Source organism: Monodelphis domestica, chromosome 1 (genome assembly GCF_027887165.1).
Source record: "Monodelphis domestica isolate mMonDom1 chromosome 1, mMonDom1.pri, whole genome shotgun sequence".
Lineage (NCBI taxonomy): Eukaryota > Metazoa > Chordata > Mammalia > Didelphimorphia > Didelphidae > Monodelphis > Monodelphis domestica.
The window spans coordinates 443,903,650-443,920,511 of record NC_077227.1 but is presented as its reverse complement, the minus strand read 5'-3'; the positions used below and the strand labels follow the sequence as shown (position 1 = coordinate 443,920,511).

General features: G+C 35.1%; 1 protein-coding gene across 1 annotated transcript in view; it reads left to right on the top strand.

Moving 5' to 3' along the window:
* SIAH1 (siah E3 ubiquitin protein ligase 1) overlaps positions 1 to 16,862 on the top strand; it is a 50,424-nt gene that overhangs the window by 26,705 nt on the left and 6,857 nt on the right. The gene's annotated exons all lie outside the window — the stretch shown is intronic.

Here is a 16,862-nt window from a genome sequence, read left to right as displayed (position 1 = left end):
TAATTGAGTCTGACCATATATGTTATGTCCTACACCCATTTTCATCTGGTCACTTTCCCCCTTCCCTCTGTCTACAAAGAGAGAGAGAGAGAGATGCATTTCCCTTTCACTTTAAGGACAAGTTTGGCTCTTATTACTATTATTCAGTTTTCTTTTTTCCATTCACATTGTTTTTTGTCATGATGCAAGCCTAAAGAGCCAGGAGATCAGGCAGCATATTTGTAAAGTGTTTAGCATAGTTCTGGCACTTATTAGGCATTGCATATATGCTTATTTCCTTCCCTTCTCCAACCCCTGTGATTAAATAATTGAGGCCAAAGATTCCTATTTATCAGAATATAATTTGAAGATGTACATACTAGGCCTCTGAGAATCCAATTTGTCAAATGATTCTTAATATGTTCTTATTGCTAGTGTTCCTTTTATTACAGTTATGACCATTATTAGAGAACTACATAAATCTAAATCCCTCCTCATGTGAAATGTTGTTTTTCTTGTACTTGGTTACAGCAATTAATTCAGGCTAGTAACTGTCCTTGATTTTACTTCATTGTGTTATATGCACTAGTTGGAAATTGCTTGTAAGTAAGGGTGTGACGAAGGTGATTCCTGTGGTGGTGTTGGAGAGGAGCTAGGCTGGAGGGGAGCAGAGCTGGAGTGCCAGTGCTGGGGGCATTCTCCCCCTCTCTACACAGGGCTCTTATCACCCGACCCTCTGGAAGTACACGATGGGAGTACTTCCTCCATCTGTCTAAAGTGAGTGAGGAGGGGGCTGGGAGGTGGGGCCGGGCCTGGCACTCCATCTCTCTCTTTTTTTAGATTTTAGATTTTTGGAAATTTTTATTTAATTAATTTAGAATATTTTCCCATGGTTACAAGATTCATGTTCTTACCCTCTACCCCCCCCCCCCCCCCCCCCCCCCGCCTGTAGCTGACACACAATTCCACTGGCTTTAATATGTGTCCTTGATCAAAACCCATTTCCATATTATTGATATTTGCACTAGGGTGATCGTTCAGAGTCTACATCCCAAATCATATCCCCATCGACCTAGTTGTTTTTCTTCTGTGTTTCTATTCACACAGTTCTTCCTCTGAATGTGGATAGTGTTCTTTCTCATGAGTCTTTCAGAATTGTCCTGGATCATTGCATTGCTGCTAGTAGAGAAGTTCATTACATTCAATTGTGCCACAGTATATCTGTCTCTGTATAATGTTCTCCTGGTTTCATTTCACTCTGTATCAATTCGTGGAGGTCACTCTAGTTCCCATGAAATTCCTCCACTTTATTATTCCTTTGAGCACAATAGTATTCCATCACCAACATATACAATTTGTTCAGTCATTCCCCTCATTTACCAATTTTTTGGCACTCCATCTCTAAAAGGTTTGCTATCACTGCCTTAGGGAGATGCAGCCTGGGAACTGTTCCTACAGGTACTACAGCCACTTCAATTGAAGATCCAGAAAAAGAGAGTTCTTGCCACCAAAGTCATTGACACTTTCAAATGTTTCAACATCACAAAGGGAAATGATTTTATCAGTGGAAATGGCATTAATGAGGCATTATTATCTGCTTTGCTGTTGTACATGGGATTTTTTAGAGAAGCTTTTTCAAATCCTTTTTTTCTTCAAGCCTCCAATACCACTCTCTCCCTTGACCTTCAAAGCTAAGAACTTTGCTCCATACTTTACTGAGAAAATGAAGGCCATTTACCTGGTCTCTCTTTTCACATCTTGGCAACTGTTTGACATCATTTTTCATTTCTTTACCTTTATTCCAAATGGAAAAGGGGGCCCGTTTTATTTATTATTTATTTAGATTATTATTTCCATGGTTACATGATTCATGTTCTTTCCCTTCCCTCTTCTCTCCCCCCTCCCAGAGCTGACTAGGTATTCCACTGGGTTATATACATGTATCATTGTTCAAAACCTATGTGTCATTTCCATATTATTCATATTTGCCAAGACCCTAATCATATCCCCATTGAACCATGTGATCAATCGTTTCCCCCCCTCCCCCCTGCATTTCTCCTCTCACAGTTATTTCTCTGGATGTGGATAGTGTTCTTTCTCATAAGTCCCTCTGGATTATCCTGGGTCATTGCATTGCTACTAGTAGAAAAGTTTGTTACATTCAGTTGCGCCACAATGTATCAGTCTCTGTGTACAATGTTCTCCTGGTTCAGCTCCTTTTTGCTTTGCATCAGTTCCAGGAGGTCTTTCCAGTTCGCATAGAAATCCTCCAGTTTATCATTCCTTTTTGGGCTTCTCTTGTTTCTCATGTTTGGACTTCAAATTTTTTGTTTAAGTCTGTCTTATTCCTAAGGAATGTTTAGAAATCTTCTCTTCTTGAATGTCCATCCCCCCTCCCCCCACCCTCCACTCCCAAAGAATATACTCAGTTTTGTTGGATTAGTTGACTATGGGTTGTAAACATATTCCATGCCTTTTGATCCTTTACTGTAGAAGCCACTGGTCCTCGTTATCCTGATTGTAGCTCCATGGTATTTGAATGGTTTCTTTCTGACTGTTTGAAGAATTTTCTCTTACCTTGGTGGTTCTTGAACTTAGCCATTACATGCCTGGAAGTTGTCATTTGAGGATTTCTTTCTGGATCAGTGATCAGTGAATTCTTTCAATTTCAATTTTATTTTCTTGTTTGAGGATCTCTGGGAAGTTTTCTCTGATAACTTCTTGTAGTGTGATGTCCAAGGTTTTTTCTTGATCGTGGCTTCAGGTAGTCCAATAATTTTCAAATTGTCTCCTAGATTTTCTAGGTCTGTTTTTTTTTTTCCTTTTTAAATAACCCTTACCTTCCGTCCTGGAGTCAATACTGTGTATTGGCTCCAAGGCAGAAGAGTGGTAAGGCCTAGGCAATGGGGGTCAAGTGACTTGCCCAGGGTCATACAGCTAGGAAGTGTCGAAGGCAAGATTTGAACCCAGGACCTCCCGTCTCTAGGCCTGGCTCTCAATCCACTGAGCTCCCCAGCTGTCCCCTCAGTTGTTTTTTTTTTTTTTTTTGATAAGATATTTCATGTTGTCCCTCTGTTTTCTCATTCCTTTGACTGCTTTGTTTCCTTATTTCTCATGAAATTATTAGTTTCTAGGTGGTCAGATTTTTTTTTTTTATTTAGATCTGGCCTGATGTTTACTTTTGTATGACTTTGGACAAGTCACTTACCCTGTTGGCTTCAGTTTCCTAATCTGTAAAATGAGGTGGAGAAGGAAATGGCAAACTCTAGTGTCCTTGCTAAGAAAACTCCAAATGGAGTCATCAGGGGTTGGTCATGACTGAAATGATTGAACGACATCATCTTTTGCTCTCTTATACAGTATATATATTATATCTGTCAAAGTACTATTGGCTAGATTTTCTCCATATCTTTCCAGTATCCAGCATGGTGTTTGACAAATAATAGAGACTTAATAAATATTCATTAAAAGTATTTTGCTGGGTGCTGTGGGAGAAGGTGACTACTCATATTAGTGTGACCATTATCATTAAATAGTCCTTTGTGGTTTATAGAGTGCTTTCTGAATAATCTTGTGAAGTAGGGACTGTAAGTATTGTTATCCCAAGATGAGCAGTCTCTAGAGAAGTGAGATGACTTGCCCAAGGATACAAGATAAGTGGAGAAAGGATACATGATAAGCAGGAATTTGTCTTCTGACTCCTAATTTGTGTTTTTTTCTCTTACATCTTTAAAGATGTAAATTCAACAGGAGTTTACATTTTAATAATGGTGACAATTATGTAAGTTTCTTGATAGAGATACTAGAGTGGTTTGCCTTTTCTTTCTTAAGCACATTTTATAGATGAGGAAATTGAGGCAAGCAGAGTTAACAGATTTGCCCAAAGTCAGACAATGTCTGATGGCAGATTTGAACTTGTCTCTTCTTGACTCCAGATCTGGAACTTTGTCTACTTCAACACTTCACTGCTCCAGATGTAAAGTGAGAAGAGCTCTGAGATTGTGATTGGCTAGATAGCCACCTTTTAGATAGGCAGTTAGAATGAAAAACAAATTTAATTGGGAGTGTTGAACATGGGTGAGACTTGGGAGGGGGGAATAAGATATGACTTGTGAACATGTATTGGACTGGTTGTTTTAGTTCTAGTGGAGAGAAGTCAGATCCATGAGGAATCAAATTTTGACTTTGAGAAGGGATTTAAAAAGTAATTTTTTTATTGACATCTTTTATTCTCCTAAATTTGCCATTACTGATTTCCTTCCCAAGTTTTTATCCTTATTTTAAAGATTTTATTTAAAACAATAAATATCAGCAAAACCAGTGATAATAGGTATAATGTTACACATTCATAGATTCCTTTCATCTTTGTCCTCCCAAAATAAAGGAGTGAGAAATAGATATCTTTGGGATCAAGAGTGATCTTCATAATTTTGCATTGCTCATTTTCTGTTATTTTGTGATGGTGCTTTTTTTGTTGTTACATTTTTGTAAGTACTGCACAGACACAAATTTGTTGTTCTTCTAACTTCTTTATTAGTTTATATTAATTTTTGGCTCATAGAATAATATTCCATTACATTCCAGGTACTACAGTTTGTTTATACATTCTCTGATGGATAGCTTTGTTTCTAGTTCTTTTACTATCACAAAAAAGTATGCTCCTATATGACTGTTTTTGTTTATTTACTGTAGCCTTTTTATAAAATACTTCTTCTTGGATATATATGTTCCACAGTAATCTCTGGGTCAAAGGGTAAGGATATTTTATCCAATTATGTAATTCCAAGTTGTTAAGGAAGCACTTTAACCCCTAATTTCCCCCTCATTTACATGCAAAAAAAGGGTCAACATTCATCTTTCAAAAAATTGAGTTCCACTGGGAAAATTAGGTTTTGATCAACATCTTACACCCTATACCAAGATAAATTCAAATTGGGTAAATGACTTCAATATAAAGAGGGAAATTGTAAGTAAATTAGGGGAACATAGAATAGTATGTCTTTCAGATTTATTGAGAAAGGGAAGAATTTAAGATCAAGCAAGAGATAAAGATGTAAACTGAATAATTTTGATTGTATTAAATTAAAAAGGTTTTGTACAAACAAAACCAATGCACCAAAATTATAAAAGAAGCAACAAACTGCGGAAAAATTTTATAACAAAATCTGACAAAAGGTCCAGTTTCTCAAAAGTACAAGAAATCAAGACATTTCCCATTTTATAGTTGATAAAAAAAATTGTATAAAATATTTATAGCCATACTTTGTGGTGGCAAAGAATTGGAAAATGAGGGGTGTCCTTCAATTGGGGAATGACTAAACAATTGGCATATGATGGATGGTGATTGGAATACTATTGTGTTATAAGGAATGAACTGCTTGATTTCTATAAAAACTATAACACCTCCATTAACTGATGTGGAGTGAAATGAGCAGAACTAGGAGAACATCATACACAATAACTGAAACATTATGGGATGATCAAATGTAAAAGACTTTGCTACTAATAGCAATGCAAAGATCCAGGACAATCCCGAGGGATTTATGAGAAAGAATGCTATCGAGAGAAAGAACTGTGGGCCTGGAAATGCAGAAGAAAAGCATATGATTTATCACTTGTTTATATAGGTATTTGTTTTGGGGTTTTGGTTTTAAAAGATTATTCTGTTACAAAAATGAATATGGAAATAGGCTTTGAGTAATAATACATGTATAACCTAGTGGAATTGGTTGGCAGCTCCGGGAAGGGGGAGGAAAGAGAGGAGGGAAAGAACATGGTCAAGGAACTTGGAAAAATACCTTAATTTTTTTAAAATTGATTTCCAAATTCTCTGTCTCCTTCCCTTCTCTCCCCTCACCAAGATGGTGAGCAACTTATTCTAGCCTATGTATGTATAATCACACAAAATCCATTTTCATATTGGTCATGTTGTAGAAGATTTATGCAAAAAAAAAAGAAAGAAGGTAAAAAATAGTATGCTTCAATCTGTATTCACACTCCATCATTTCTTTCTCTGGGTAAGTCATTTACAATTGATCATTTCAATTGATATTGCTAGTACTTTATACCATGTTCTCCTGGTTCTGCTCATTTCATTTGTTGTCAATTCATGTAAATCTTTCCAGGTTTTTCTTAGAGCATCTTGCTTGTCATTTCTTATATTACAATAGTATTCCATTGCAATCATATACCACAGTTTGTTCAACAATTTTCCAGTGGATTGCTAGTTCTTCACCACCACAAAAAAAGAACTGCTACAAATATTTGTGTACAAATATGTCCTTTTGTCTTTAATCTCTTTGGGATACAGACTTAGTAATGGTAATGGTGGATCAAAGGGTATAAACAGTTTTATAGCATTTTGGTTTTAGCTCTAAATTTTCTCCATAATGGTTGGACTACTAAGGAAGGACTTTATAATATTTTTGCTACTAAAAATAGAACTGACTACCTTATGAGGTAGCAAAAAAGGGTAGAAGTAGAGACTTGAGTATTGTATAGATGGGATATATTTGTATAGATGATGTAATAACTAAGATTTGTATAGTGCCTCAAGATTTACAAAGAGCTTTCCAGATATTTTCTTATTTGATCAGCACAACAATCCTGGGATGTAGGTGCTGTGATTAATTCCATTTTACAGATAAGGAAAGGTGGGAAGAAATTAAGTGATATGCCCAGGATTACACATCTAGTAAGTTTGTGAGACGGGATTTGAATTTAGACTTTTCTTGCTTACTTGTTCATTGAGGTCTAACTCTAAGGTTCAAACATAATCTGGAAGCACAATATGTCCATGTTTTTAAATATAGACCTGTTCTTTAATGGATACCTTTCTGTCCAATGAAGAAAGGCATCTCTAGTGCAAGTGAATAAAGTCCTGGACCTGCAGTCAGGAAGACCTTAGTTCAAGTGTGACCTCAGACACATACTAGTTTTGTGACCTTGGAAAAGACAAGAGGTCAATCTTATTGGCCTCAGTTTCCTCAACTATAAAATGGGATGAATAATAGTATTTATTTTTCAGAGCTGTTGTGAGGACCTGATGAGATAATATTGTGTAAAGGGAACCCCTTCCTCCCAGGGTTGTGAACTTTCTCTCATCCGACCCATCCCACCAGCATGGCTGGAATGCTCCAAATAGAGGTCTCAGGTTAAGAGCCCTAGGAACATGACATGAAACTAAAGGTTATGGGTCTGGGGCTGAGAAACTATGATTGGAAAATTGTGCACTGAGACTCACTTAAAATGTCCTGAAGTTCTCCCTCTAGCTTCCAGCCACACTAATAGGATGGGTTGGACTCATGACCCTCTGAGGAAGTTCCCTTTACGCAATCTTCCCCCCCCCCCCCCCAATTCTATTGGGAGACAGAGCATGTTGAAATCTCCCCAATTAAGGGTTTCAAGAGATTAATGTACCTAGTCTCCCCAGTGCATCATTTCACATAACCAGTTTTTACCTCTAAAGATCTCCTGGCTAGAGGTGCATACAATATTGCACTATCCAAGAAGAAATTACAATAATTTAGGATAGAGGGAAATAAGAGAGAAAGCAAAACCAATGACTGGCAAGTGCATTGACAAAAAGCCAATTGGAAGGCAATTCCCTTTGGCATAAGAGCTTACATTTAGAATAAATGTGTTCAACTCCCTTCAGTTCAATTCTGGGTCTTTTGATACAGTATGTGGTTTCTGCAGGCTTCTTTATGGCACCTTCTTCAAAAAGTTCACTTTCTTGATTTGGGGACTTAATGAGCTTCTTTTCCTGAAATTTCTCAAAAAAAATGTTTTTTAAGTTTGGATTTCATGAAAATTATACAGTCCCACCCCTGAGGAGGATGTTAACCAACACCTGGATCAACCCAGGATACATGTCTGAGTTACAGGGTATATAATCAGTTGTCAAAAGAAAATCCAAAAAACATAAAAAATAAACCCAAATAAAAGAGAAAAAAGTGCACAGTACAGTTCTTGGCACATAGTAGGTGCTATATAAATACTTATTCCCTCCCTCCCCTATCAATACTATGAGATAAGTACTGAACATATGATGGCCATGAAATAACTTAAAAAATGAAATTGATTATATTCTAATAGGCAGAGACTACTATTTATTTAATATGAGAACAATTTCTGATTCACCATCCTTTATGTAGACCATTGATTTGTCTAACAAGGCTAAAAATCAATACAAAATTAGGAGAGAATAAAACTAATATATGGAGTACAATTGAGACCACTCCAACATGGCATATTTTGACACCTGTTGACAGCAAAAATGAGAATGAATAAAAGAACTGGTATTTATACCAACTGTCACCATTTCTTAAGGAAGTTTAACTGTTGTGCATTAGTTGTCACAAGGAGATGAGACAATCCTAGAAACCATTTCAGCCAGCAGAAACTTAAATGGTCTTGCCAAATTTAGAGAGATGCATACGGCGACCGAGACTGAGAACACTGAAGAGGATGGTAGGAGATTGCTTTATCTAATAATGAGAAGCCTTGGCAGTGGGGTGGGGGGAACATACAAAAACCTTGATAAGAGACCCAACAAAGTAGAATCATCCTAGGAGCATTTGAAGATGTAATTTCAAGGGCAATGAACAGATGAAAAATGGAGAAAATCTGTAAAGACATAACTTTTCTCTATCTAGGATAGAAAAAAAAGGGGGGAATGGGCCTCACTTCAATAAGGCCTCTTTCAATTTTTTTTAGTTGTAGAAGAATGTTGAGAAAGAGGCTATTGGTATTGAGAATAATACATTTTTTGGATTGTCCTTACCCATTGATGTTGCTGGTACTCTAAACATGAAATCTTTCTTTAGTGACCAAGTTAGTGCATTTCTTGAGGAACTGAATATTCTCAGCCTTGGCATCTTCATTGTAAATGTACCTAGAAGTGAAAAGAAAATTGAATTGAGTTGGAAAATGTTCCGCAGCACCTTTTTAGAAAGGCAAATGGAACTGGTAGAGTTTCTTGTATTATGCATCCAAAGGCAAGAAAAATTGTTATTTATAGGAACATGTGATCATCTGTTATTGTAGTGCTCATTAGAATTTGTAAGACTACCACCATAAGTATCATTTTTAACTTGTGTGCTAATATGAGGAAGTAGAGAACTTTTTTGAACTCTCAATCTCTCCCCGTTCCTCTAACAGTGTGTACTTCAATACTTGATAACTTTGGGATATAAGGAAGATGGAAATATATGCTGGAAAACTTAGATCATATTAGTAAGAGTACTCAGGACATTCAGACCATATCAAGTACCTCATACGTATATGGCTAATAGGTATCCCGAGAACAGTGAACTTGATTATCTTTGAACTGAAAGGCAACTACTGTTTTGAGAGTGATTTCTGATTTGACCTTTTTTTTTAAAAATACATTCAGACCACCAACTTGTTAAATAACAAAATCAATATCAGATTAGATCGCATCAAGTCAGTAAGCATTAACTAAGCACTTCTGTATTGGCAAGGCACAGTATTTACGCATTTTTTTGCAGGATATAAAGAAAGGCATTTCTTACCCTTTAAAGAACTCAGATTATAATGGTGGAGAAAACAGGCAAAACTACTATGAACATACGTAATATATAGAGTTAATTGATGAAAATCTCAGAGAAAGAAGGCACCAGCATTAAGGGAGATAGGGAAAGGCCTCTTGCAGAAGGTAAGATTTGAGCTGAAGGTAGGAAGCCAGGAGATGGAATTGAAGAGAGAGCATTTCAACCAGCAAAAAGGTACAGTGATGGAGTGTGTGTGGTGTATGAGGAAAAGCTAAGTTGTGCATAGAATATAAGGAGGGGGGTGGGAATAGTAAAAGACCTCAGAAAGGTAGGAAGGAGGATAGATTATGAAGGACTTTAAAAGGCAAACAGGATTTTTATATGTGATCTTAAAAGATAGTAGGGAGCCACTAGAGTTGATTGAAAAAGGAAGATCACTTTGGAAACTAGGGAGAGGCTTGAAACAGAACTCAAGAATGCTATTGAAAAAATACAGGCATGAGGTAATACCAGAGTGGTAGTTGTATGATGGAAGAGCAGACATGTCAGAAATGTTATGAAGGTAAAATCAACAGAATGAGGCAGCAGAATGGATGTTGGGGAAAAGTGATAGGAGTAGAGGATGACACATGTTGTGAGCCTGGGTGACTGGGAAAGATGGTGATATAATAGGGAAGTTCAGAAGAAGGAAGGGTTGGGATGGAAGGATAATAAAGTGGTTTTGGATGTGTTGAGTTAGGATGTCTTCAAGATGGCAAGTAGGCAGTTGAAGGTTAAGGACTAGAAGTTAGAAGAGAGAATTGGTTGGATAACTAGAATAATGGCATCATTTATTTGGCTTTGAGGTTTGCAGAGTATTTTTATATACATTCATTTTAACTTCACAATAATTCTTGAGGTGGGTGGGTCTTAGAGGTATATAATCTCATTTTAAGAGATAATACAAGTGGGAATATATATATATATATATAGAATATGTATAATAGAGCCTTCTTTAACCTGACTTACCTTAACAGGCTTTTGATACAAAATAAGAAATGAATAAAACTAGTGTCAACACAGTCTTAGCATTTCAGGAGGAAGGTGTTCTAACCTAATTAAGCAATCCAAAAGAGTCTAGAAATCATTTCAGTCAGCAAATGCTTTTGTTAACTCTCTATGTGGCCACACCTGTTTAAAATATGAATTTGTTGGTTAAATCTTATAGAAGAGGATGGTAAGAGAGTAATAATGTAATTTTAAGGAAAAATTGTTGATCTAAGTAAGCATAATCATCCTGAGGGTATTTAATGATGACAATGGAGAACATATGAATACTGGGAAAGAATGGTAAAAAAAAAATTAAAATAAAGTTCTTTTATTGTAGATAAGTTTTTTGTTTTTAAATCCATTAACTCTTTCTCTTGGCCCAAGATGGATTATTATAATTACATATCTCTTTTTTTTTTTTTTGGCTCTTCATCACCAATGAGCAACTTGAGTCACAATGTATTATAAATATCACTGTCACTGCTATAAGAGGGAGTAGAAAAAATATTAAAGAAAACACATAGGAGAAAAGAAACTGGACTTTTTTACTCCTCAAAATGACAGAATATTAACTACTAACATTTTCCTTTCCAAAAATTTTTTATGAGCTGAATCCATACTTCCCTGATGAAATTTTGAGAAAGGAAGTTAGACTTTGTGAAAGGATATTTTGTAAGCAGATCATATCTTTATGGTCACACAATCATAGTTTCTCTTACTAAACTGAAAGGTTAACTGAATACAAGGTCTCACTGATTGGCAGAGCAATTGGTAGGGTAGAACACAACCTTAAAAGCTTTCCTTCAAAAATGTTTTCTGTGCATATGAGTTTTACAGAGATGTTACAGATAAATTTGTTCTTTAATATTATTAACATCAAGTGAGACATAAAACAGGGAAATGTACATTTACTTAAAGTGTTTGTCATTTTCACGGAGAATATTGTGCAGAATACAAATGGAGGAGGGAATCCTTGTAGGTAAAGAGAATTTAAAGACATTTCTGTTTGCATATTATATTGTGCTGATTTCATCATATCTTAGGTCATTGCAGAACTTCCTAAATAAGGACTTGGCTTTATTATATTCATGGGATGAAGAAATCCTGGACAGTAGGTGATGAATGACATGCAGTTGGATGAACAACTCATAGACCTGGTCCATTAGTATATACATATTGAACTTTGGGAATGGCAATAAAGTGATCCCAGAACTGAGTTGGAAAATGAGAACTAGTCCAATTACCTTTGGGAAATTTAATAATGCTTTTAATGAAACTAAATGTTTCTCTGAAATAAAAATGTATCTTTTCATCTAATTTTATAATTTAAAAATGGTTGTGGATTTCTTATTTTTAAAAAATTTGTCATTTAATTAATGAGCATTTTATTGGTGCTAAGCATCACATGTGCTAGGCTCTGTGGGGATATAAAGGAAAAAAAATGAAACCGTTCCTGTCCTCAGGGAGTTTTATTTTCTTTTGGGAAAAATTATGCACCCCCCTCTCTCTCTATCTATCTATGTAATATATACAAAGTCATTTGGGGGGAAGGATAAAGGTACCTAGGAGGATATGGCATCATGAACTGAACCTTGAAGGAAACAAGGAATTCAGAGGAAAAGGTCATTAAGGGAATACATGTCAGGCATGAGGGATACCTAGAGCCGAAGTGTCAGGAGATAGAATAAAGTGTATGGAGAACAACAAGAGAGCCAGCTTGCTGCTTGGACCCTTTAGTATTTGTTGAGTGGATTAATGGTGCAGTGAGTCTGGAAAGGTAGGTGTTTAGGGTTATAGTGTGAAGGGCTTTAAATGACAAACTGGGGTGTTTATATTTGCTCCTAGAATAAATAGGATAGCCCCTGGAGTTGATTGAATTGGGAGATGAGAAAACAGATTTGTGCTTTAGGAAAATCAATTTAGCAGCTCTGTGAGAAGGATAGATTGGAGGGGGAGAAGCTTAAGGATTTTTTTTTTATCCTACTCAGCCATCCTCTATAACAACAAAAAAAAAAGACACAGTTCAACAAAACTAATCCACATCAACTGAGTCTGACTGACAATATATGTAATGTTCCATAAGTTCTCTATCAATACAAAGGAGGAAAAGATGTTTATCATCTCATCTTATTTATTAATACTTGGTTTCTTTCTGATTTTGTTGCTATTTCAGTTTACATTGTTGTAGTTTTAAAATATATTCTTCTTATTATACAGCAGTTCATTTATCCTACCAACTTTTTAAAATTTTTTCATATTTTTACGTACAGTAATACCCTGTAGTAGTCCATTCATGTAGCTTCATTTATAATTGTAATCTCTTGATACTTTCTCTGCTCCCAAGAAAGATTGCTATGAATATTTTGGACGACATGAAGCTTTATTTTCTAGGAAGGCTCTTTGACTTCTTGAGGTAAATATGTAAGGCTCGTTTTTTTTTAAATGCTCTTAATCTTACAGTGATGATTAATGGTTATGAGTCATGGAATACAAGTTTCAGAGGAATTGAAGTTGAGGGTCACCTGAAGGGCAATGAAGTACATGGTGGGCCTGAGTTGGCTGTTCCATTACATCTCTTGTGCAAATTTTGGTTTGTAAAGCTATCAGAGATTGGCACCAGAAAAGAAAGTGGGATAATTGACAGCCCAAATGCTTTACCTATAATGTGATGAACTAAGGAAAGTTATCCCTAGCAAGTTGGACATATCTTTTCCTCCTTAAACTATGGTAAGATATGGACAAACAAGATTTTGAAAAGATCAGAAGTTGTGAACAGATTGCAGCTCATACTGAGGAAGTACCATATGAATGAAATTAAAGAGCCGGCAAAGTAAGGGTCCAAGACAAAAATTTTAATAAAAATTAGCACCAGACAAATAAAATTAGACTATCATTAGTTTAGGGAAGTAAATAGAGGTTGCCCTTGATTAGTTTTGGTGAATATAATTTTTGATTTTTTTCCCCCCCCTTGGGATGGGGAATAATGTTATTTTGATGTATTTTTAAAGTCAATTTTTTTTTGCCTTTGTTTTTATTAGGTGTAGGAATAGACTGGCATATTGGCTATTAAAAATGTATGTGTGTCTATATATATGTGTGTGTGTGTATATATATATATATATATATAGATATATATATATATATATATATATATATGACCTTTATAAAACAAAACAAAAACTAGATCCTGTTTCTGGGCCTTGTGTATAGGCCTCCCCCATGATTTCTTAGGAGGCCCTCAACCATTCCTCATAGGAGTTCCCAGAATCTAACAATTAAAAAAAAAAATTTCCCCCTCAATCAACATTTCATAGTATTGAGAATGGGAGTTATCTCTCCTTTTAAATTGATGCAGCAACCTTACCCTTTACTTGGTAATTCTGTTAGATTCTAATTGGCACATTTTCCTATTTCCTTAATTCTAGAAGGATCTCTGGGGTCTCACACAATTGATGGAGCACATTTCTTTGACAATTCCAAAATCCCATTCTTTAGAGAGGGTCCAGAACTACAATATATATAGTAGTAGGTCTAAAGATCACTATCACCAACTAAACATTAGTTTGCAGCATTTATCTTAATAGTAGTAGCATTCTTTTTTTTCTGCTCTTTTAAAAATTCTGGAATTTAAAACACCAAAAAAAGCATCTTCATGCCGCAAAATACAAAAAGGATTCTATTTGAAACTAATTTTCCATTTCATACCGCTTGCTTTTGTGGGAAAAACCCCCCCAAATATATATAGTTATATATTACTTTCAATATTATCTTACTTGACTGTACTACTGTGTTAAAGTTTGTTAAAAAAATGTTTCATTGCCTTCAGTGACTTTTTAAAGCGGGAGTGCATCCCCTTTGCTTTATTAAGGAATTGGAATAGGATTAGGAAATCAAGCTTTGGCAGTTAATCTAAATACCTCCATTTTATAACTGCATCTTTGACAGTTTTTATCCAGCTGGTTCTCTTTCTATTAACCCAACTTATAAATGAGTACTACATCTGCTGACATGTTTGATTGCAGCTATTATAATTGTGTAGTATTGCTTATTTTGTCTACAACATTTATAGTCTTGATTTTAATGGAAAAAATGGAATAATTAAAAAATACTCAGGTTAATACATTTCAAATTATTAAATACTAGATAGTGACTAATTCGAAACATTTACTAGCTATTGGTTTCCCCATTTCCCCCATTTTTTAGCATTTTTGTTTTTTTAACAGATGAGTTATTATGAACAGAAATAATAAAACTACTTATGTTTTAAGCTGCAAAGCAGTTTTCAAATTCAATATGTTGAATAGCTAGTCAAAAGTCCTTTTGGGAAGCACTATGGAAAGAGCCCTAGTCCCTAGTCCAGGACTCGAGGAACTGAGTTCAAATACCATCTTAGATGACAAATTGTGTGGCCATGAACAGATGATGGGTCCCTTGGGCCTCAGTTTTCCTGATTTGTAAAATGAGTCAATTGATCCTAATGGCCTCTAAAGTAATTATGATTTTGTGTCTATTTGCTTTTGCTTCTGAAATTTATTTTAAATTGACTTTGATCTGAATTGTAGATTGAAAGCTAAAAAAGCAAAACTTGACTGACCTGACATTGCAAAATCAAGGTAATAGAATAGTAATTGATAAATCTTTTCATCTTTAAATTGTAATAAAACAATGTAAGTTTTAATAAAAAACTAGGTAAATGATTTGGCATTCATTTAGGCCTAGTTAATATATTTGTTAATTTGCTTTTTTATTGTTTACCATTAAAATTAAATTCATTAAAATGAATCTTTACAAACTGCCATGCTTTCTGATTTTTGCTAACTTTTTGATGTAGTATTTTGGTAGCTTTTTAAGAAGGAAATAGCTTTTTTGGAATGATAATTTCAGCTTTGAGTAAAAAATAGTTGAATTGTGTTTTGAAGAGTAAGAAACTAATACAATAAAGTTATTTTATCAGAAAACATTTAAAAAATAAATTCAAACATTTTGGTTTGGTAGCCATTTTTGATCACTTTATAAGTTAGCACAACTATTAACTAATTTTGTGAAAGGGTAGGTAGGCATTTTTAAGCTTTTTAGATTTTATGACACTCATTTTAAATAATTTTAACTCATTTTGAATTTTCAGGCATCCTGGTATCCAATCATGGCTCTGCCACTTGAAACAAATTGTTTCCTCTCTGTTCCTGAGATATCTATAAAATGAGAGAATTGAATTGTTAGACTAGGTAGTATCCAAAATACTTGTATTAGAAAATTCTACAATAATTTGAAATTTCAGATTGTGAAAATATTGGAATGGGAGATAATGTATCTTATTGGGCATTTAGCTTTCTAGTTAATTAGGTTGATGCTTACATTAATTTGCCTCATTGAACACATGGGTGGAGTGAGGTGGAGAATTCTTAGACAATTCCAAGATATGGTTGAAATTTGATTATATGTAATTTTAAAAGTAGGTAATCGAGAAATGATGATGCTGTTCTTGTTCATTATTCTTTTTTACTGTATATGTATAAAGTTAGTCATGTGGTGCTTTTTATTTTCACAATAAACTTATTGAAAACATTTTGTTCCTATATCATGAACCAGCGATTTCATTTACAAGTATGGAAATTCTTTACACCAGTGCAGATTGACTTATCTACTAAGTGCAGAAAGTTTCTCAAGAATGAGGTTATGTGATTCAGTATCCTTTGAGGCATATCAGTTTAGGTCTGTAGGGGTCTCTGCTAGGTCAATTCCTTCTCTCTCCCCTACTATCAAATAAAACAGTACCAACCAAAAAAACCTCATAAAATTCAGAGCTGTTGTAGAGCCTAAATAAAGATCAGCCAGTTCAGGCTCCATATTTTACAGACGAGTAAACTGAGACCCAGAAAGGAAAGATGACTTGGCCATTGGTTACAAATATTTTATCATTTTATTCATTTTATCCTAACAACCATCCTGAGAGATGGTAGGTGATATAATTATGTCCATTTTACAGATAATGAAACTCAGATGAAGGGAAGTGACTTGTCAGGGGTTACATAGCAAGTGCCAGAGGCTGGACTCGAACTCTTGGCTTCCTGATTTCCAGATCCAGTGCCTGTATTTACTGCTGGAAAGTGTGGAGCAGAATTAGGATTTGAATCTGGTGTGAATTCTAATTTAGAGCAGTGTAGCACATTTTTAACTTTGTGTATTCAGATCAAGATTACTCATGTTTATTTCTTGGAGAGAGAGAGATCCTTATTCTAGCTTAACTGTCTTATCTACCCCTAATCATCTTCACCTGTCTCAAGTTTTACTCAGCAAATATGATAATATTTAGAATTCTTGTCTTGGTTCATTCTCCTA